Raw genomic sequence first — 22,301 nt, 5'->3', positions numbered from 1 at the left:
AAGGAGAAAGGAAAGAAAAAGGAAAAAAAAATAGGAAAGATAGAAAATACGTGACTATTCAACAGGAATTTTCTAAGAGCAGCTGTATGTGGCAAGGGATATGTTGTTTCATCTTTATTTCTCTGAGTGGTAGATGTTGACTATGTGTCGAAAACATAGTATGTTAGTTTTATACAAAGAAGAGACTCATTAAACTGCGCAAATGACCAGAAATCCCAGGACAGATTGACATATTCATGAAGTTTACACAGGAAGACATACAGTGACCCCTAAGGAAAACTGTACCTGAAGCTGATGTATTATATTTGGAATTGATTTCAAAAGTTTTTTTGTTTAACTTATTTCAGAGAATACCTGACAGTCAATTGGTGAATCCACTGGAGAGCATATTACAATGCAAGAAGAGTCTAAAAACTTGGGATACCTGTTCTCCTTTTCAGTCCTTGCTAGGGAATGGGGAAAGGTTCCTGCATCTTGATGGAAAAAATTCAGGCATCTTCAGCAATTAAGTGTTTGTGAGTAAGCTTTTCAAACCATGTAATCTGTTTATCAGCTAAAACAGAAGTTGCCAGACTTTCTCTGGCCCATGTTATGATCAGTGTACTAAATGGTTTTCATGGGTGTTGGATGTTTCCAAGGGCAGAGTAGAAGTCTCCCAGGGGACTGTTGTGGAATCACTCTATTTCCTTTCACCTGTCCTCTTTGTGTGTCTCAGTTATTATTTGGTATTTTTATCAGAGGCTGGAAGTTCTTCTAAGTTCTGTATAAGCTCTTCTAAGTAAAGAAGTAGCAGCAACTGGAGCCGAAATTCTAATTATGGAGATGGAAAGCTGGAAAGCAGCACAAAAAAACTGAAGAAAGAGAAGGACACAAGCAGCAGAACTTTCTGGTCACTTTGTTTTTCAGAAGACCATCTTACTGGCTCCTGTAGGAACACTGACTATCTTCCAGGAGGTACCTCTGATGGAGCACAGTTGTCCTAGAAGAGAGCTGCTGCTTAGAGAACACATGGAGGTGAGGGAACTAGGACAAGAGGCAGGTGCAAGAAATGTATATGACCAAATCTTAGAGAAGTATGATAGCTAAGAATGGATGTAGTGCATGGCAGGAAGCTTGAGTAGAATTGCAATCAGGGGCTCTTTACCTGACTTAATCATGGAAAGCTATATTGTCTACAGGAACAATTACAGCATGATGCCATGCCTAAAGGGTTCCTGCATGGTATCAAATAGATAATTTTCCTGTTGTATGATGGTTTCTCAGGTATTTTTTTTGCCTGAAGTCACCCAAGTTCTTCTTGTGAACACCTGATTTCATTGAAACATACCAGGCTTTGTCTTTCTGTTTACTCCATCTTTATCTCATCTGTTTCAGACTTAAATAATTTCCTACTTTGTGAATCTCATTATGTATCTTCTGTTTTTTGGAAATGTTCACCATGAAAAGCAAAACTACAGTGGAATTTTTTTTTCTGAGGTAGCCACCACAAGCACCTTAAGAATCATGTAGTTTTTTGCACAGTGACTTTGTGTCCTATAAAATGTCACCTCTCTTGGCTGCTCTATGGGCAAACTGAACAAGCAAGAACTCTGTGCTATCACTATTGAATAGAAAGCCACAGAACTGAAGACCTTGAACCTCAATGGAATTGTCAGGTGTCGTGGTTTTAAAGCAGTAACTAAAAAAATTACTTATTTCTTGCTGTGAGATATGGATTAGAACAACAGCAACACAGGCTTAAAACTTAAAAGGAATAAAGTTTATTAACAAAACTACAAGAATAAAAACACCAGAATGAACTTCCAGAATACTCTTTTATCCCCCACTACCTGACCATTCTTTTGTACACATGACAACATAGAGACAAAAAACTTTAGAACTTTGGTGGTTAAAACAGTCTCAATTTCTGCTACAGTCTTTTCATCAGTCTTTGTAGAGAAACAGAAGTCTTCTTCTGCTAATCTATGGAGTTTCTCACGAGAAAACTATTTCTGTTATAGTTTTCTATTTTTCTGATGCCAGCTGCCCGGAAATCCTGTCATCAGATTTCACTCCTCCCATTTCACATGACTCTGAGGTGTGTATGGGCCATGAGTCTAGGGATGTCATTTTAAGGATGAGTTATTCAAAGGCAAAAGTCTTCTTCATCTGTCTCTGTGAGCTTCTCTGGAAACAGTTTTCTCATTGCCTCCAAGGCTTCAAATCTTCGCTCAACTCTGTTCCAGCAACTCACTGTATCACAGTTACTCTCTCTTTTGCTTAAAATCCACACTTTGAACACTCCATTCCTCCCAATATACTCTGTCATTAATTAAAGGAGTCTTTTCAAACCACTATTGTCCATCTCCATAGCTTTAACAGAAAGATATTTTCAGCTTATAAAGCATCTCCTTATTCTCTCCCCATCTAAAACTTAACTCTTTTCCTCACTGTTTTTGGTGGTTTTATGATGTCTTCTTTATGTTGATTGTCTCTTTCTTTGTCTCTCTGGGAAAAAGGAGTAATCTGTATATTTTATCCAGGTAGTAAAAGAATTAAAGTCTTAGAAAAGCTGCAAGAGTTCATGGTGTCAGGTTTCAGTCCAGCACCAGAAACTGAAAACTAAGCCTGGCTGGCCGCCTCCATTCCCCGCCCCCCACCCCTGCGGCCTTGTCTGGCCTGGAAGGGCGGGGGAAGCCAAGACAGAGCCTTGTTACCTTTCCAGAAGCCGGAAACACACAGAGGACAAGAGAGCTTTGGCTGTACATCTTAAGGGGGTGTTCACAAGTTGACTTAACTTTTTAAGGGTCAAAACTGCTGCCAATTCTTAGAAATGACTGATAATTGGTCAGGAGGAAAGACTCCCATCAGCCACCAGCAGTTTCAACTTCCTTAGCTCCCAAAACCACCTTAAAGGTAAAGCCACCCCATGACATTAGGTTTGCTCATTTCCAGCTAGAGTGTTTTGAAGTTTGGTTGGAAAGACCATCCAGAGCCTCCTTTGTGATTTATGACCAGCCTGACCGCCGCAGCTGGCTGCTGAGCTTACCCTGGGTTCAAGCAAGTGGTGAGGCAAGCTGTGCCTTTCCATAAGTCTAACTGAGGTTCTCTGAGTGTCATTGCTGTGATGTAGCATTTTTTGTGATGTAGCATTTTTTGTGATGACTACTAATTTTTGAATCTCTAGCATAAATTAAGCTTCATCTCATTGTACTGCATCAAATTTGTGTACCCACTTGAACAAGTGGGTCTTGCAGAAGCTGCTTGCTATATCTTAGAGCTGACAACTGGAGAGCTGTGGACAAAGAGCAATTTGGTTTATAAATTACATTGAGCTGTTCTGGACACATTTGAAGTAGGAAAATACTGTATTTTCATACACATATTTAAGTCAACTGCCCTTTTTAAAAATACTAATACTTAACATAAATTCTCAGGGAGTCCTTACTTGTTAGATAAATTGCATCTTTTGAAAACAGGCACGATGGAAGAGTCCAATACCAAGAAATCAGAGAAAAAGGAGGACTCTATGGATGTACTTTGGGGAATGCTTCCCAAGAATTTCCTCCATGTATACATAATCCACAGTGATGATGAGTCTTGAGGAGAAGAATTCTCTTTCTATGATTTTAGTGCACTGAATATGCACAGAAAAATGCAGGTGCACATTTGAAACAGCATTGGTCTAATTTCCAGTTTTGCTTTTGGTTTGAATTGAGATTTTTTCCCCATTTTCTGTTAGCTGTTTCTCTCCAGCCTAGCTCTGAAATACGCATTTTGAAAGGCTTTGTATAGGTTGCCTGTCTGAGCTTGAGCAGAACTCATTAATATTCTGTAGTATCGAACCGAAAGGATTAACAAAAATACCTCTCTGGATTTGTAGTTATTTTGACCCTTCATTTTTTTCTAAATTCTAGTTTAAAATAATAAACCCCTTGGAACTCACCACCTGCTTTCTAATTAATTAATGATAATTGTCCAGTATATTGGGTCTGGCTGAGATGGAGTTAATTTTTCCCCATGGCAGCCCTCATAGTGCTGTGCTTTGTGCTGGTATCTAGAAAGGTGTTTTCTACAAAAGCAGTGTTTTGGCTGCTGCTGAGCAGTGCTTGAACAGCATCAGCACTCTACCTCCAGCATTTCTCCACCTCACCAGTAAGGAGGGGGTGGGCAAGATCCTGGGAGGGCATGCAGCCAGGACAGCTGAATCAAACTGACCAGAGGCGTATTCCATACCATATTGATATCTGCTTACTAAAAGAGGCAAAGAGAAAGGAGTAGGAATGGGGGCATTTTTTTACCACAAATTTTGTCTTTCAGATAAACTAGGAGGTGTCTGCACATTGCCTGCTGATGGGATGTAGAGAATAAATCTTTTATTTGCCTTTGCTTTCATGCATGACCCTTGCAGTTGCTTTATTAAAGTGCCTTTATCTTGGCCCAGAAGGGCTTTTTTAATCTTATTTTCTCCCTCTTAATCTGCAGAGGAGGGGGCTAATGGAAGGGCTTGGTGGGGTTAACCCATCACTTCCAGGAATTGTATTGCTTCCTGAAGGTGACTGGTGGCCTTATTTGAAGTCTTGAGAACAGCAAAGTGCCTCTCCAAGCCACAGCTCCAGAGCTGCTGTAGACAAGCCATTACATGAGAGCCTTTGTTCTCTGCAAAATTAAAATAAACTATTTCTTAGGTGGTGGCAGCAAGCTGGAAAGTCTGATATAGCTGTGTACTAATTATCACAGTTCAGAAGAGAGACAAAAGGAGACCATCATGGATTCGTAAGTAAATTCAGTTCATAAATTAATTGTTTTTACAGTTGTGATTCTTGGGTATTTGATTTAAAATTTTTTGTGCTCCTCAAACTGGATTGGTTTATTTATTCAACTCTTTGGTCGTGGTGGTCTTCCAAGCTAGGCTGCTAAACTCCTGTGCAAAAGAACATTAGGCAAAGCAAAAAAGAATAGGAGGTCTCAGTCTGAGTCTTAACCACAAGATCCCCATTTTCACTTTTTAACACAGAAGCTCCATGAAAGTTGTTTTTGCTTTGCAAAAGTATCAGCTTCCACATACAGGATGGGGGGGAAAAACCCAAAACCTAACAGAACTAAAAAAACCCCACAAACAAGCAAACCAACCAACCAGCCAACCAACCAACCAACCAAAAAAATCCACAGAAAAACTACCCCCAAATAACCCAAGAACACCTCAGGTACAAATTAGCTCATCTCCAAACCGAACTCAGGCATGATGATTTGTGCCAGCCAAGACACCTACTCTCTGCCCTCACTGCAAGTCAGTCTTTTCCCTACTTTGCAATGAGCAAAGAAGTTCTACTGCACTGAGTGGGTATTAAACCCGATATTTCATGAAAGCTGGCTTTTCACCTAGTTATAGCACATATATATTTACAAAAGTGGCACACTTCAAGGTTAAATGCTGGCTACAATTTTGCAAAAGGTTGTATTAAGACAGCAGCTTTGTGTGAAAACATTTGCAGTTAATTGCAGGGAATCTGAGTGTGGCATCAGGGCTACAGAAACAGATACAAGTGATTTACACTTCAAAGATTTCCCAGTAATCATCAATTCAAGCATTTTACACTTGATTCCACTATAGCTTATATAGGTGTAAAACAGGAGTAATTTTATTGAGGGCATGAACTGTGCAAGGCTAAAATGGCACAAAGCAAGCTCCATAAAGGTGTCATTGTTTTAGCTGAAGTGTTACTGGCACTCTTTATGACTGGGAATAAACCATTTCACTTAGTGGCAAACACTGGAACCTGTGCCAATGTGTTTGTATTTGTTTGATAACGTTGCTTCACACAATAATGACTTGTGGAGAAATTATGACCAACCATACATGTGACTGGGAGAAAGATTTTTGAAACAGGTGTGATAATAACAACAACTATTTTCAGTAGAGGGAGTCTAAAAGGAGGGAAGAACATCAAGTGACCACTTAAAATTCTTGCTATTAAATTAAGCAGATACTTGTCAGCTGAAGTGGAAACAGAATTGAAAGGAAAATGTAAAATAAAATGTAAAACAGTCTTTTAAAATGAAAACAACTCCAGTCAATGGTTGTTTAAGTTTTAGGCATATTATGTCAAGATCTACAACTAGCAAAGCATCAGCTTGAACATTTAAATTTTAATTTACCAACTCTTGCAGTGACTTCAATACTGGGGCATGAAAGCTGCATAAGGGAAAGGGGAAGCAGACCCACACCTTGTTGTAAGGAGTACTCCAGCTGTTCAAGCAGGTCACGCATCCCAGCGTGAGACCACGGTCCTCCCTTCTTCCACATACTTTGAAAGGATTACCAGCATGCAATTCATCTACACACTGAGGGTCTTTATTGTCTAAAAAGCTGCTTTTCACGGACTTGAATGTACAGTGTGTTTGCAGCATAAGTGGGGAGTTCTCAGGAGTGTCATTGATATTTAAGAGTAGAATGCTATTATCTGACCTTGTCATTCAAGATTTTTGGAAGACATCTGGGTGTGAGGTTTTCTTCTTAAGATTAGAAGTACAGTCTTGAAAAATGTCTGCATGAGTTAGTCTTTCATCATTGGGGTGGTAAAAACTGCTATTTTTATCTGCACATGTAATAATTGAGAGAGTCTAAAATTTCTTTTAGGACATTTCTTGAGATAACAGTTGCAGGTGCCTCTGAAGAAAATGTTGTGTGGGGAGAGATTTTGAATGGAATTTAAAACTTAATGTAATAAAAAGTCTAATGCATGTGCAGACATGCTATTTACATCTAAATACTATCTGTGATATTCACTAGATTGCAAATATGTTTGGACAAAGGAGATAAAGAAATTATGATTTTTCTTTTCCTAACAGTACTAGCACAGAAAATATAAGAGTCTGGATGCTAGGAATAAAACAAGTTCTACTGTATATTTTCACCAATTTAATCTGATGGATAGTTTAGTAGATCAGACTTCTGGCAACAATAGGCTATTACTGCTGTGTAAGTCCAAAATATTTTGGAAGGATGCAATCCCAGTGTTTTATTCTGAATTACAGAAAAAAATGACTTTCAGTCATTTTGTCTGAGTGCTTCAGACCCAATGTTGTCTCATGTGTCAGTGAAATATCTTTCCTTCTCTTTCAAGTACAACCTCATTACTCATGATTCAGGGCAAGAGGGGTTCAGTTGAGAGGACAGTCATGTCTCTGGAATCATCATCATAATGGTACTGAAGCTTATTTTACCCTGCAAATTACCTGTGACATTTCATTTGAAAACTAAGACTTAATAAAAAGAAGGAGTCCTTAGTTACAGCAGTAGTGGAAAATACACAGGACAAGCCTTGAGAAAAAAGGTTTTTGAAGTTAACCTTGGAAACAAGAGAGTTGTAGGCATGAAGATCCTCTCAAAGGATGGAGGGGAAGGGAGGGGAAGCTCTGAAATCTCTGCTACATGTACACTGCCATCAGACTGCCAATCCCACTAGTGCTATGAACCAAAGGAGGCAGAGTGTGAGTTCACAAATAAAAGCTCTCCTAGTCTGATTGTAGAGTTCAGGACAGTTTGCAAAGTATGATGGTCTTCTCAGGGAGGAAAAAAACTGTTGTGGCATTGGTGCTGCCATCTGATAGGTGTGATAGCAAAATGAAGCTGTGACAAAATGAGTACAAAATTGCAATTTTTATTAATATTGTACATACTCATGGTATTTTTAAGCTTCATGCAGATTAATAAATCTCTCTTCTTACTTAAATTTCCCCCTAAAATTTCAAACACAAATGTTTTTCTAAGTTCTTCCTCTCAAAATGTGCTAGTGGGTAATGGTGATCGTGTAAAGAGACCAAGGAAGCTGCATTTTAATGCAGATGTAGGATTCTTGCATATACACACAGACAGATTGTCAGAAAGAGTTGGTGCAATCTATTTTACCTTCCCAGAGACTCTGGCCTCCAGCCATTAAATTGCCTCTGTTATAAATTTGTATTGTGATATTGGCTTTCGCAGATGAATATTATATGTTAAATACTTTTTAGCTAGGTATGTACTTTTTTCTTGCTAACAAGTCTTAAGCTTAAAAGAATTTCCTAGGTACAAGGCAAGGAAACCCCAGAGGGCAAGGACAGTGGGGCCCAAACTCTTATCAAGAGAACAATAGAGGCCAAACTGTTATCAGCGGAAGATATGAAGCCCAGCTGTCCTCAGGGGAAGGATGACTGGCCCCGGACTGTTATCTGCCCTGACCATTTGCAAAAAGAAAGGAAACCAAACTCCAGAAAAATGCTGACCAGCAAGAATAATGATGACCAGCAAAAAATATATGCTGACCAGCAGAAAATAAAACTGTGAAGAGCATGATCCAAGAAGGCGGAACCAGGGAGGGGACATGCTTGAATATGCATTAACCCCTCACAGCAAGGAGGGGATAAAAAGGAGATCCCTGGGATACCAGGTGTGCTCTTGGCAGCGCGCCAAGGCACCCGGCCATTTTAACCCTTTGCTTTATTTCTTATGTCTCCTAATTGTCTTTTATTTATATTAAATTCTTTTTATAATTTATTAAGTGAATCTCGTTTTTAAGAATTTTGGGGGCTCTTTCTGGGATAAGCACCTCACCTCTAGGACCACCGGAGATCCAGAACGGGGAAACAGGCGCGCCCCTGCTGAGTTCAGCAGACCCCGCTCCGTTTCTCCTAGCGTGGGCCAAGCGGCTGCAGGTCAAAACCCCGAGGACAAGAAGGAGAGGAATAAAGCAAAGGAAAGGCGAAAAGGCTCCCTAAAAACCGCGGTATTTTTGCTCCATAATTCTTGTGCACGAAGACCCAAAGAAGAAGACAGATTGTAAGTAATCTTTGGGGGAGCGGGAAGCGGGGGTTGCAAGATACCCCCGGGGTTACTGGGACTGGGTCTCAGGGGAGGGGTTAGCCCCTCGGGAAAGGGAGCCCAAGGTTTTCCTGGCACAATCCACTGGGAAAACAGAGTAAAATGTGGATTCTCTAAAACTTTGTCAAGTTGAGGATTAAATCCAAGAAATTTGGACTTAAAACTGCCAAATTGAGGAATAATCCAAGAAACTTGAGATATTTGACATATTACAGTGCCCATGGGCGTATATTAACAAGTAACTGGGAAGTAAAGAGCACCTTATTGTCTTGCTGTGACTGGGTGGAGTTGAATGAACAGATGTGAGAATGCGTAAATAGGTGTGATTGTTGCGTTAAAGTTTGTTTGTTTTTTTTTTGGAATTGTGTTGCTAAAGAGGAAAGGTTTCCTGTGCTGTGCTGGAGTAAGAGTGAACACGGGTCGATGTTTCCACAGGGACTGGATCACGGTGGGGACACATGGAGTGATTCGCTTCCTCCCTGTGAGCTCCTGTCATGGAGCCCGGGGGGGGGGCAAACCGGAACTGGGGCTTGTAGCCCAGGAGCCGCGGGGGTGCTGTATCAAATCTGTTCTCAGCGGGTCTGGTCTCAGAGCAAAGCCAAGGTTATCTTTAGTGGAGATCTTCCCTCCGCGCCTTTCCTCCCCCCCCCGGGCAACGAGAGCTGCTTGCGGGGGAGGGATCGCTTTGGTGAGCTGGTATGTGGTTCAGCGTTTGAAGTTGTTTGTGTTTTGGTTTTTTTAGAAGTTTTTTTTTGCCCTACTGTGGCGGCGGTGAAAGGTTTTCCTGGGAGATCGTGCTCCCAGGGCTACTCCCTGCCGAGCTATTGGGACGGAGGGGCGGGTCAGCCTCAGGAGTGCAAGGGAACTCCTGGAGCTCCGGCCGGCGGTGAGTCGGCCGAACCCTGATAAGATCAGGCACGGAGGGTGCCCTGAGGGGATGAATTCAGCTCATCCCTTTTGAGTAAAGTGAGGGCAGGGGGCCGTCTAAGTCTTGGTGCCCCTGGATTGTTTAAACTTATTTTGGAGCTCTCAAGCCGCAGAGCTGTGTTTAGGTGGCTGCCGGCAGGCTGGATTGAACCACAGATGCTGGTTCGGGTTCCCTGCTCCAGGCACAGGGGGATCAGAGGAGCTCTCAGTGACTCCTGGAACCTCCTGAAGCTGTGAAACAGGCTGGGAACATGCCCAATGGTGAGAGAGCCAGGTGAGTCCCTCTGGGACCCAGGTTTTCTATGCCGGGGTCTTATGAGACCTCGGGCACATTAAGTTCTGTGATTCCGGGAGTAAAGACTGGTGTCAAACTGTCTCAGAGAGCTTTTTCTTAGCCAGATGTGTGAGTGAGATATGGAGCAGTACTGGCGTATGGTATCAGCTCCAAACCAAGGGAGCTGCAAGTTGCAAGCCTTTGTTTTCCCGGGTTCTGAGAGAATTCCGTGTATGATAGTGCTGTGGGCTTCTCCAGCAGTAAGCTGTGTCGGTGATTAAAATTTGAGATTTCAGGAAGAGCAGAGAAGTTTTGGAGAGAAGCTTAGAAGAATTCCAAGAAATGCATCCTGGGAGAAAGTGGAAAAAGAAGTAAGCTCTGTTTGTTTTTTTTTCTTGAGTGACTGCAATATTTATTTTGTAGAGAAACAAACCCATTTCTTAGTATGCCTTCCAATTTCTTTACTTTAGTGAATATCGTAGAATTTAGTAGTTGATTTTAATTTTAAAGGCAAGTTACAGTAATTTGCATAGTAGTCACTTCTTAAGGTGAAAACTTATCAGGTTGTCAATAAGTGTGAGAGCTGTTAGCCCTAATGTTGTTTGTGTCCCGTGCTGATGGGCGCAGCCCATGGTTCTTAACAGCAGAACCTGGTACCAGCCTAAAAGCAAAATCCTATGGATTGTTGTAAATCTTTTTACTGCTGCTGAAAATTATTTTGTCTCTCTTTTCACAATATGAAATGCTGATCATCTCTCTGATGATTTCTAAAAAGAGTTATTGTGATGGTGTGTTTAAGTGAAGATCAGGCTCAGAACTGCCATGATTTCTTGTTCTTTTGAATTTGCCAAGAAAGTGCACATGTCTCTAGGAGTGCTTGTGTTGTTTTGCAGCTGTGCTTATTACAGAAGCAGAAGTGGACCCAGTTAAAAGATTAGAATTAAGATTGTTGGTGTTTTGAATTGAGAAGAGAACTGTGGAGACTCTAAACTTGGTCTATTTTAATAAGTACATGTGTTTTTAGAGATGAGTCTTATTTTGTGAAAGAAGAGTTTGAAAACAATTGTAAGACTGGTTCTTGCTATAGATTGTTCATAGTATATAAGCTGCAAGTGTTGTTGAAACATAAAGATATTGTCAGAAACTTGTCAATGTATCTAAATTCCTGTAAAAATAAAAGACCTGATCATATCTTATCATAAAAAAAAAAAAAAAAAAGTTACACTAGAGATTATTCACATTAAGCAGCTGTGTGAAGATGGATTCCTTTGTACTTGTAGAAGAAAATTTAGAGAAGAATGATGTCTGTGTCTTCATTTCTAGCTTGACTGAAGGTCTGTTCAAGGCAGTAGAAATAGTAATTGCAGGTTTGTTTTAGTTGGTAAAAGTAGCTGGCTTAGCTGACTGGTCTCTGTGTCTAGCGCCTTTGGGGTTTTGGGGAGGATCCCCAAAAAGGAGGTGTTAGGATTTTGTAGTTGATTCTAAAGCAAAGTAATTTGTGTAGTGGAGATTCTGGAGAGATGTGGTGTAAAGAGTGCGAGATGATAGTGGCAGAGAGAGAGAGAGAGGTTTGCGATGCCTTTCATTAGAGTTGTAAAGATTTTTAGAAAGAGAGTGAGAAGTGTCTTGTTGGCTCCGAAGAGTGTGCACTGGCTTGTGAGGAGAAAAAACTTTCAAGCGCGATTAGAGGTGAGAATTGTGCCCGAAATAGGAGATGTTAGGAGCATCTGGAGCGCTGGGTTAGGAGTTGCTAGGTTTAGGTGTTGTTTTATTGCTTTTATGTAAAGCGGCTGTAGCAGGACCCGGTCCCTGTGAGTGGCGAACAGCGGGGCCCGGTGTGGCGGCTCCTGGTCCTCTCGCACCCGATGTGAAGGGTGGCAGAGCGCGGTTCGTGAGGGGCGCTGCTGGAGCGGGACCCGCCGTGTCTGTGCCGGGGTCTCGAGGAGTGCAAGGTGCCGACAGCGATCGCCGGCCCGGCAGCGGTGCTGGGTGAGGTTTGGTGCTGAGGAGCGAGCTGGCCCAGCAGAGGAGCCCCAGACCAGAGCACTGTGGACTCCGGGCTCTGCCCCTCGGCTGTGGTGGGAGCTGAGTGTATTTGAACATGCCAGTCCTGTGTGTGAAGGGACGGCACAGCAGGGAAAGAGGGGACACGAGCTTTGCCCCAGGGTCAGCACACAAGTGACAGCCTATGGGCCCTCCCTGCAGAGCGAGCTGCTGAAACAGCCTGCTCGGCCCAGAGCTGCGGCAGCAGGAGGGGGAGAGAGAAATAGCCTGAAAAACTGCTGTGAATGGGAAAGAAGGAACGGAACAAAGGCTGAAGAAACAGACCGGTGTATAATGAGACCAAAGCAAAAGTAGTCTAGCTCGTTAGGTTCTGAAAACCTCATCAAAGTGTTTAATCTCTAGAAATAAGATCTCTTTTTCTCTTATTTTTTTTTTTTTTCCCTTTCTTTCTCTTACTCTTGTTGTTAAAAGGAAGGGGTTTGTTCTAAGAAACCGATAAAAGAAGTTTGTGAAGCTAAACAAGTAAATATTAACCAAAGGGTAAAAAGGTAATGAATGTAATTTATTTGAAGTCAAAACTAACCTAGCCTTTCTTGTTTAACTAATTTGAACGCGCAGAAAGAGATTGGCTCCTATGTTAAATCTTAAATTTCACTTAACCCAAGAATTTTAAAGAATACTGATGGAAAATTTTGATGTGATGTTTTCATTCTCCCTGTGTTATTAAGAAATTGTTTTCAGGTACTACTGATAATTAAGGCAGAGAAGCTGCAATCTGGACCAAAGAGTGAAGTTGGATTCACACCAATAAGATCAAAAGACCTGAGGACTGGACTGTAACACCCAAACCGAGTGATACAAACTGGACTCTTGGATAGAGACCGGCGGTAATGAACTGAAACAATCCAAATGACCCAAGGAATGAGCTAAGAATCATGCCTAACTGAGAAGTAAGACCAAGCCTGTATCAGTAGTTTCAAGCCCTGCCTGGACAAGTTCTGGGACACTTTCAATATCCACCTTGGGGAGGAAAACTCCCACTCCAAACAGGAGGACTGGGGCTGTTTTGGTCGGGAAATCCTCGTATATTTTTGCTTTTGCCTGTGATTTGTATAAAGGAGGGGGGGAGAACCACAACTTCCATCAGTGCCACATCATATACCTTGTCTAAATCATCCCAATACGGGACATGCTATCTGGATTAAATATAAGTGTTTAAATTAGAGAATAATAGGTATTATGGTTCACAAAGTTAAGCCTCTCGTTGCAGGAAGTGTTGGGTGCCAAATCTATTAAGAATAACTTAAATGATAACTTTTTTTACAGATGGGAAATTACTAGTGCGTGTTGAGTGGGAAGTACCTGAGGAATGGTGGGAAACTGCTGTTGAAAGGTGTCAAAAGAAATTTGCTTGGAAATTACAAAAGAGGAAGTGACAAGGAAATAGGGGGCAAGACCAGACTGACCACTACAACTCGCCACCGAGAAGAATATAAAACACCTGCTGTGAGCTGCAACCTCATAGGCAGGATTGGTGGGGGTGTAAGTCATACTGGACCCCTATTATTCCTTCTTCTGTCACTTATCCTTTTCCCTTTTGGGACACCAGCAAAGCCATGTTACAAATGCTATCAAAAGCTCTACATGGAATGACACCGGGTTTTCTTTCTTATTACCCACACCAATATCAATAGTCACTGCTATAACCCATCCAAGTTAAGTGCCTGTATACATAAATGGGAAAAATATTGGATCACAGAAAACTTAGGAGTCAGTGGTACTAGATTGGGAAGCACTTGCCCAAAAGGGGAAAAATGGATTTGCTTCACGGGGGCGGTCAAGGGAAAGACCCAAGATTTGATAAAAGAGCAAGTGATAAGAAAAAAGATAAAACCAACACAGAAACCTAAACCTAACTTAACCTCACATCAGGACCTGTATGCAAGGCTCAAACAGCAATTAAAAGGGGAAATAGATATCTCAAGACTAGGGAAAAACCTGTTTGTGGATTTAGGGGAGAGGATAAGTAAAGAACTTAACATAACGAACTGCTGGGTCTGTGGAGGAGCCTTGATGACGGAGGAATGGCCATGGAAAGGTAGTAGCATAGGCCTGGTGGAACTCCTTAAGTGGAACCGGACCAATATAAGAGGGGGGACTCGACCAGAAAGATGGATTCTAAGTTCAACAGTGATAGGGGAAGAATGTTTATGGCGAACTGGTAAGGAATTTATTAAAGAAATAGGGAAAACTCCCTGTAAAAGGTATAAGGTTAGCAATGGAACTTCTATATGGTGGATCCCAGAGGAGCCAACTCTGTATTGGACTCAAGGAAAAGTAAAAGAAAAGAATTGTGTGTATGATAATCGAACCAGACTCTTCAGATGTAATGGTAAAGGGAAAAATCCTTACTCTGGAATCCCAGAAATATCTAAATTTGGGGAAAATATAAATCAACAGAAAAATTACTATTGGAAGGCACCAGATGGCTTATTTTGGATATGTGAGAAAAGTGCATACCCAAAGCTCCCTTCGCAATGGAAGGGGAGTTGTACTCTGACGAGACAGAAATCAGTTGGGGGTGTTAGTTTTGGAGGTCCTAAAAAGAAATAAAAGAGAATGGTTTTGAGCACCTCAAAAATGGGGAGATGAGAAATGGCCCCTGAATGCATATTGGAAACATTCTTGGGCACAAGATGGAAGTTGGGGATATCGAACCCCAATTTTTGCATTATGAAACTCCAAGCTGTTGTAGAAATCATAACCAATAAAACAGCTGGGGCTATGGAACTAATAGCCAGTCAGAAATGAAAAGCCAGAGCTGCAATATATCAGAGTAAGGTGGCTTTAGACTATTTATTAGCTAAAAGAAGGGGTGTTCTGTGAAAAAAATTAATACATAAGATTGTTGTTTTCAATGACAATAAAAATGCCATTCTAGATATCGCCAAAGATATCAGAAAAATGGCCCATGTGCCGGTTCAAAAATGAAAATCAGTAATGACCACTAATTGATGGGATAATGTATTGGGGATAGAGTAGTAGAAGAAGCTAAGCTTCTTCCCCTTGTAGCAGTGCTACAGCTGGTTTAATAGTTCTTCTTTGTTTAATCCCCTGTTTAATTTGGCTGATCACCAATATAGTTCAAAGCATAGCAAATGCCTATAGACCTGAAATTAGCTACATCTAGAATGGCAAAAACAAAAACAAAAAAAATCATAGTATTAAGAAAACAAAATAATGTGAAAAATGTGTTGGAAGAAGCTAAATTGATTTGTGAATAAATGAACGAGTGCTAGAAGCTAGAAAACAAGAATTATTGCTCAAGCCAAATGATTTATAAAAAAAAGAAGAGGAGGGGTTTGTTATCAATTTGTATTGTGATATTGGCTTTCGCAGATGAATATTATATGTTAAATACTTTTTAGCTATGTATGTACTTTTTTCTTGCTAACAAGTCTTAAGCTTAAAAGAATTTCCTAGGTACAAGGCAAGGAAACCCCAGAGGGCAAGGACAGTGGGGCCCAAACTCTTATCAAGAGAACAATAGAGGCCAAACTGTTATCAGCGGAAGATATGAAGCCCAGCTGTCCTCAGGGGAAGGATGATGGCCCCAGACTGTTATCTGCCCTGACCATTTGCAAAAAGAAAGGAAACCAAACTCCAGAAAAATGCTGACCAGCAAGAATAATGATGACCAGCAAAAAATATATGCTGACCAGCAGAAAATAAAACTGTGAAGAGCATGATCCAAGAAGGCGGAACCAGGGAGGGGACATGCTTGAATATGCATTAACCCCTCACAGCAAGGAGGGGATAAAAAGGAGATCCCTGGGATACCAGGTGTGCTCCTGGCGGCGCGCCAAGGCACCCGGCCGTTTTAACCCTTTGCTTTATTTCTTATGTCTCCTAATTGTCTTTTATTTATATTAAATTCTTTTTATAATTTATTAAGTGAATCTCGTTTTTAAGACCTCCAAAGGCTTCAGGCCAGTAGGTTTTCTTTTAAAAATTCACCTCTTTCCAGGTTCCTGTAAGGTCCTGCTCCATCCTCAGAGATACTCTATCTGGTGGCTTAAGGAGAGTATAAACAAAACAGAGACTCATTCAGCCAGAGCACTGAGAGGATTCTAGTTCTGATACACTGGCCAGGTCAGTAACCTCAGCCTGTGGTACTGCTTCTGTGGAAACCACGTGATAACACATGTTGTTAGAAGTCTTCAGGACATGAGGCTCCCTACTCTGTGAAGCAAGTGGCACTATTCCTGTGTTGCTCTATTGGGAACGACGAGAAGAACGACACAGACTCTCTTGTGGAGTCGAACTGGAGAATTTCTCCCTGTTTATTGCCTCTGATCTTTTTTATGGACCAATATGTGAAAGTACAGAAAAGAAAAACTCTTATTGGTTAGTAAACTAACACATCACCATCATTGGTCAGTGGGGTACACCACCCCTCAACCTTCTCTTGCAAGAAAACAAGGAACAGACAAACAGCACCTGCAAGGCTGTCTTCTATCTCTGAGGATTGTTTTAATTCCTCCTTATGATTTCCCAGGCCACTTTCTCAGGCAAGACTGAGAAAGTTATGTGGCCTGCTATTCCACAGGCACTGCTCTCCCTGCTTCACAGTTAGCATCCATATTTCTGCTCTGTTAACTGAAAGAATGTATGCTACTGAACATGCAGGTTGGTTGCTGTTGCTGTTTGCAGTGCAAAGTCAGATTCGGGATTACTGCAATGCTTTCTGTGTTCTTGAGTGTTATAAATGCAAAGGCAAATTTAGGTTAAATAAAAGAACAGTTTATTATAAAACAATTTTTATAATAAAAATAAACAACGAGGAAAAACCACAATAAAATAAACAGCGCAGCGCTGGGTGGACAGGGGTCTATACCCAAAGGTATAGGTGTTCCCAAATCCACCAAGGAGGGTAGACTGTCCGGGGTTTTTATAGGGATTTTGTGTCCTGAGGCCAAAACTCTGAGCAGTTACTGTTCAACAAAGAGTTTAGATGGCTGGTTGAATGAATTTCCTGGAACCGTGGAACTGAATCAATAGACGACTGGGCAGAGTCCTCTCGTATGTAAAAGGTTCTGAGTGCTTCTTGATTGTATCTTCGGTTGGGCTCTCAGAGTGAAGTATCCAAGTCCGGTGTGGAGTCGACAGTATCTCGGCCTGGCTCCTTTCTTTGTTTGGCTTAACCTGCTTTTTCTTTCAGGCTGATGAACGTCGCCTAGGATCGTTACCACCTGAATGGGTAGTTACTGCTGGGTTTGGGGAAATTCTTCGGCCACACTATATTTTATATACTTTTTACATTGTTACAAATCTAGTTATATACTTATTTATTCTTTCACGAATTTTTATCCAAGGTTACATTTATCACAGTCCCCCGCCTAATAATTTATCACATTTAAAATTCGTGTTATTTCATTCATTTCTAGTAGTTTTAACTATATTTGTCTTATTCCCAGTCTGTAAGTGAATTCTCACAGTATTCTTGAGAAGGTTTGTTTTTATTTTCAAATTTCTTTAAGGCTTCAACTGCCTTCTGGTTCTCTCTTTTCTCCTCTAACTTCATTAGTTTAGAGAAAAGAGTGTGTTTCCCTGGTGCTTTTTCTGGGTCAATTGGAAGAGTGGCAATTTGCATTCCTTGCACAACAGAATGAATCAACCTGATGAAGCAAGGAATCAGACACGGGAGAAAGATGATTCCGGCAATTGAACAAGATATAAAGAACACTAACTTTTCCACCAAGCTCCCTGTCCAAATATTTGGTCTCACCAGGAGGCTTGCAGAATTGAGTTCCATTTTTGAACTGCTTTCTGCCATGGGTAGTTCCCGTTTTAATTCTTTCTTTTGTTTATTTAATGTTGCAAAGAGGGGAGCTCCCAGCCTTTGTTTGTTCTTGCCGGATCATCTCAATATTCTTTCAGGCCTTCTAGTGCTTGGAAGGGATTGGCCCCAGAGCTTTTGTACCAACACAGTTCAATTATTTCAACTCATTCGCAGTGATTACTCTGGGTGCGACTCCAATAGCCCGCGGGTGGTTCAGGTTGCTAAGTTTTTGATTTACTGACAGAATTCACTGTGAGTGTGCTTACACACGGGGTATAACCTACTAAATCAGTGAATTCTTTTCTTTCTCTGCTAATGCAGACGGTACCAATTATCTTTTGGTCTATAACCCATCCCTCGGGTCTTCGTTTTGTTTTTGACGTTTTAGAGCTTTCTCATTTTAGGAGTTGCTCTGGGGTGAGTCCCTCTTCCTTCCAAGGCTACCTTTCAGCCAACTTTAAACCGCTACAGATCCAACAGTTAGATAGACCTAATTCTGTGGCTATTTCTTGCATTAGGTCTATGAAAAGATTCTGGTTGGGGGCTGGCAATCCCCAATTGCTGTATTGTCTCTCTAATTGCTCATAGTGCTCACTAAGGGAGTTAAGCTTCTCTTGTTCTAGTCTTTTTTTTTTTTTTTTTTTTTTTCCGAATTTTTACTTCTTGCCTCTTTAGTTCTAGGGTTAGTTGTTTTATTTTGTTTTCAGGGTCTATCCCTTCTTCATCTTTGGAGAAGCAGAACACTTGATCGAATTGTAAACATACTTGGTCATCATCACTTTTTAACAAATCAAGAATTATCCGTTCATTACTAAAGGAGGCTTTCTCTTTATGTTTTAAATTTTTACTTTCTCAATACACTTTCCCCCTTATGGTACACATTTTTAAGGTCGCTTTATTGTAACACAAAGGGTTGATTTTATAATATGCTAAAAGGTGGATTGTCTTTTTCCTCCTATTCAGACAGTTTTGTTACATTGGCTGCAGATTGGAATTGGAGGAAGCATTCCCACTTCTCTCTTATACTTGAAGTGGGTAGCTTTGGTTTTTCTTCTCATAGGAGTTTTAGACTGCCCGTCCTTAAAACTTGCCCCTGAGTGGTAACACTAGACCTCCCCCTTTAATTCACAAAGATTATACTGAGTGCTGTTAGACAAACAACGTTCTGGAGGACAGTTAATTATTCGTCCGGCATCTGTGGCAGTCCGACACTGCTCACACTTCCCCAGGAGACGCTCCCCCGGAGGTACCTTGGGAATCATTCCCTCGGCCAAGCACACAGCTAGACTCAGGACAGTCAGGATTCCCCACCGGTGTATCCCTCTGCCTTGCCCTTCGCCCATATAGAAATATACGGCGGGGATTACCATCTTCTCGGCAGCAAGGATATTCTTCAGGGGCCCTTGTAGTCCTAATGGCGTACCTTCTCTTGAAAGCAGCCCACTGAGACAACTTAATTGTGTCTGTCCTTCACGGTACCTTGACTGTCTTTCGGCACTCAATTTCTAAAGTTTCTGCCTTGGAGTCTAGTTTACCTCTAATCCCCTTTTGAAAAAGCAGGTACCACTCAGGAGAGTCAAGTTCTAAAAACCCCGCCCGGGTGACAAGTATTAAGAAACGGCTAGTCAGCTCCTGTTCTTTAGTCAGACAATCGGTACACAATCCCTTAGACTTGTACTCTCCCCAACAGTGGGTTACTCAAATTTGTTTACAATAAGCACATTTAAAATGTATAAATGGAAAACAATCACAGTTTGCGTTGATGTAACTTATCTGGTCTGCAGCTCTACGATCTCAGAACAATCATGTACTAATTTTTCTGAATAGAAACTGAGCAGGATTTTTGTGCAGTGGTTTTCAATTCTAAACCGGGTGAGCTGATTAAGATGGCTTCATATTTTAGAAGCCTGGAATCAGTCAGCCACTTCTCTGCTTTTTGCTGCAATATGTTTCTCACGTCATGGGGAGTGTAAACTACCAGGGGAGTCCCAAAAGTTATTTTCTTCGCTTCTCCCACTAACAGAGCCACTGCTACAATTGCTTGTAAACACGTAGGCCAGCCCCGACTGACTGGATCTAAGATTTTTGAAAGAAACCCTATAGGCTTCCTTTTGCCTGCCCATTCCTGAGTCAGGACTCCCTGTGCTGTTTGTCCACTCACATCCACAAACAACTGGAATTCTTTATTCGTATCTGGTAGAGTTAGTACCGGGGCAGTCATAAGAACAGTTTTCAATTTCTGGAAATTAGACTCATCCTGTTCAGTCTACTTCAGTCTGTCAGTGTTTAATCTTTCATACAAAAACTTCACTTTTTCACTGAAACCCTCAATCCACTGCCTGCAGTATCCCAAGAGCCCTAGAATTTGTCTAATTTGCCTTTTTGTTTTTGGTGCAGGCAATGCAAGGATGACCCTCTCTGGGTCTAATTTTTTTTTTTTCCCTTGAGATATCCAATGTCTGAGGTATTTTATTTCAGGCTCTGTGAATTGCAGCTTGGATTTTGAGACTTTCAAACCCTTCTTTCCTAGAAAGTTTAACAAGACAATCGTGCTTTTCTTCACGCTCTCTTCAGTAGGTCCAGCTATTAGCAAGTCATCTACATACTGCAAAAGCTACGTCCTGTCCTCAAGAGCAAATTGGGTTAACAATTGTTCTAAAGCTTGCCCGAAAAGGTTCGGAGACTCCACGAACCCCTGGGGGAGGACCGTCCACCTTAGCTGTTGCTTACGGTTTGTATCTGGGTCCTCCCACTGAAATGCAAAATAATCTCTACTCCTTTCATCCAGAGGGCAAGTCCAAAAAGCATCTTTCAAATCAATCACACTATACCACACATCTTCTGGTGAGAGTCTATTTAGTAAAGTATAGGGGTTGGCCACCACCGGGAATCTAGTCCAGGTCTTAGCGTTTACCACTCGTAGGTCTTGGACCAATCGGAAACTGCCATCCGTCTTCTTTACAGCCAGGATGGGGGTGTTATGTTGAGACATGCAAGGTTCTAAAGTACCTCCTTTTAGGAGGTCATCAATTATTTGTTTCAACCCCCTTCTCCCCTCCATCGGGATGGGATATTGTTTAACCCTTATAGGGTCCTCAGAGTTCTCGATTTCTATTTTGATAGGTTTGATATCTAGCTTTCCTACCTCTCCCTTTGAATGCCATACTTCAGGGTTTATTTTCTCCTCATCTTTAGGAGTCAACTTAAATATTTTCACCACCAATTCAGAATTTTTAATCATGATATTAATTCTTAAAGCGACAATCATGTCTCTTCCCAACAAATTGTAATCTGCTTCTTCCACTAATAGTAAATTCCCTAAGCAAATTTTATTTTCAGATTCTATTTCCACATCTTTTATTACAGGCACTTCAAAGGGGTCTCCCTTTGCACCGATTACAAAAACTTTTTCTCTGCTAGCCACACATCCGTATGGCAATTTCTGCAGGGTACTTCTCTCTGCCCCTGTATCCACAAGAAAACTTACCTCCTGTCGTTGGGGTCCCACTTTTAATTTTATCAAGGGCTCCTTGGATGTTCCAGTCCCCAAATTAAAGAGCCCATGACACCCCTAATCTTCCTGAAAAATTTTCTCATCTTTTATTCTTTGTTTACAATTCCGCTGAACGTGTCCTACCTGTTTACAGTAGTAGCACTCAGGGGGTTCTCTCCGTGGGGCCGGGGCTGCCCAGTGAGAACCTCGACCTTTTCCAGGCAGTGTTTTAAACTTACCCTGTATCTGCTCTTGTTTCTGGACCTCTTTCACTGCAGCTACTAAAACCTTAGCTTGCAATTTCTGCTTCTCATCTTCTCTCCTCATGTATACTTTTTGAACTTCCCTTAGGAGCTCCTGGAGGCTTTTATCTTGCCACCCCTCGATCTTTTCTAATTTTCTCCTAATGTCCTCCCAAGATTTAGCAACAAATTGTGTTTTTAACAGAACCTCCCCCACAGGAGAGTTCGGGTCAGTCCCAGAGTAAATCTGTAAACTTCGCCGTAATCTCTCGATCCATTCAGTGGGTGGTTCCTCTTTCCCTTGACACTCTCCAAAAACTTTGCTAATATTCTGGCTCCTAGGGACCGCTTCTCTTATACCTTGGACAATTATGCTCCTTAAATCCATCATGTTCCGTCTGCCTTCCTCCGTCTGTGCATTCCAGCTCGGGCTTACACTAGGCCATTTCTGGTTACCTGGCGTCCCCTGTGGATTGCGTCTGTCCCAGTCTCTGATACCGGCTTGTTTAATCATCTCTCTTTCCTCCTGATTAAACAATGATCTCAGGATTGCCATAAGATTGTCAAAGGTATAAATACTACTCCCTAAAAATTCATCTAACCTCTCAGCCACACCAAAAGGATCATCCAACAACCGCCCCATCTCTTTTTTAAATGCCCTTACATCTCCAGAGTTA

Source organism: Pseudopodoces humilis, chromosome 3, assembly GCF_049639895.1.
Source record: "Pseudopodoces humilis isolate 2021_Gansu_Grassland_sample_001 chromosome 3, ASM4963989v1, whole genome shotgun sequence".
Lineage (NCBI taxonomy): Eukaryota > Metazoa > Chordata > Aves > Passeriformes > Paridae > Pseudopodoces > Pseudopodoces humilis.
This window is presented reverse-complemented; position numbering follows the sequence as displayed.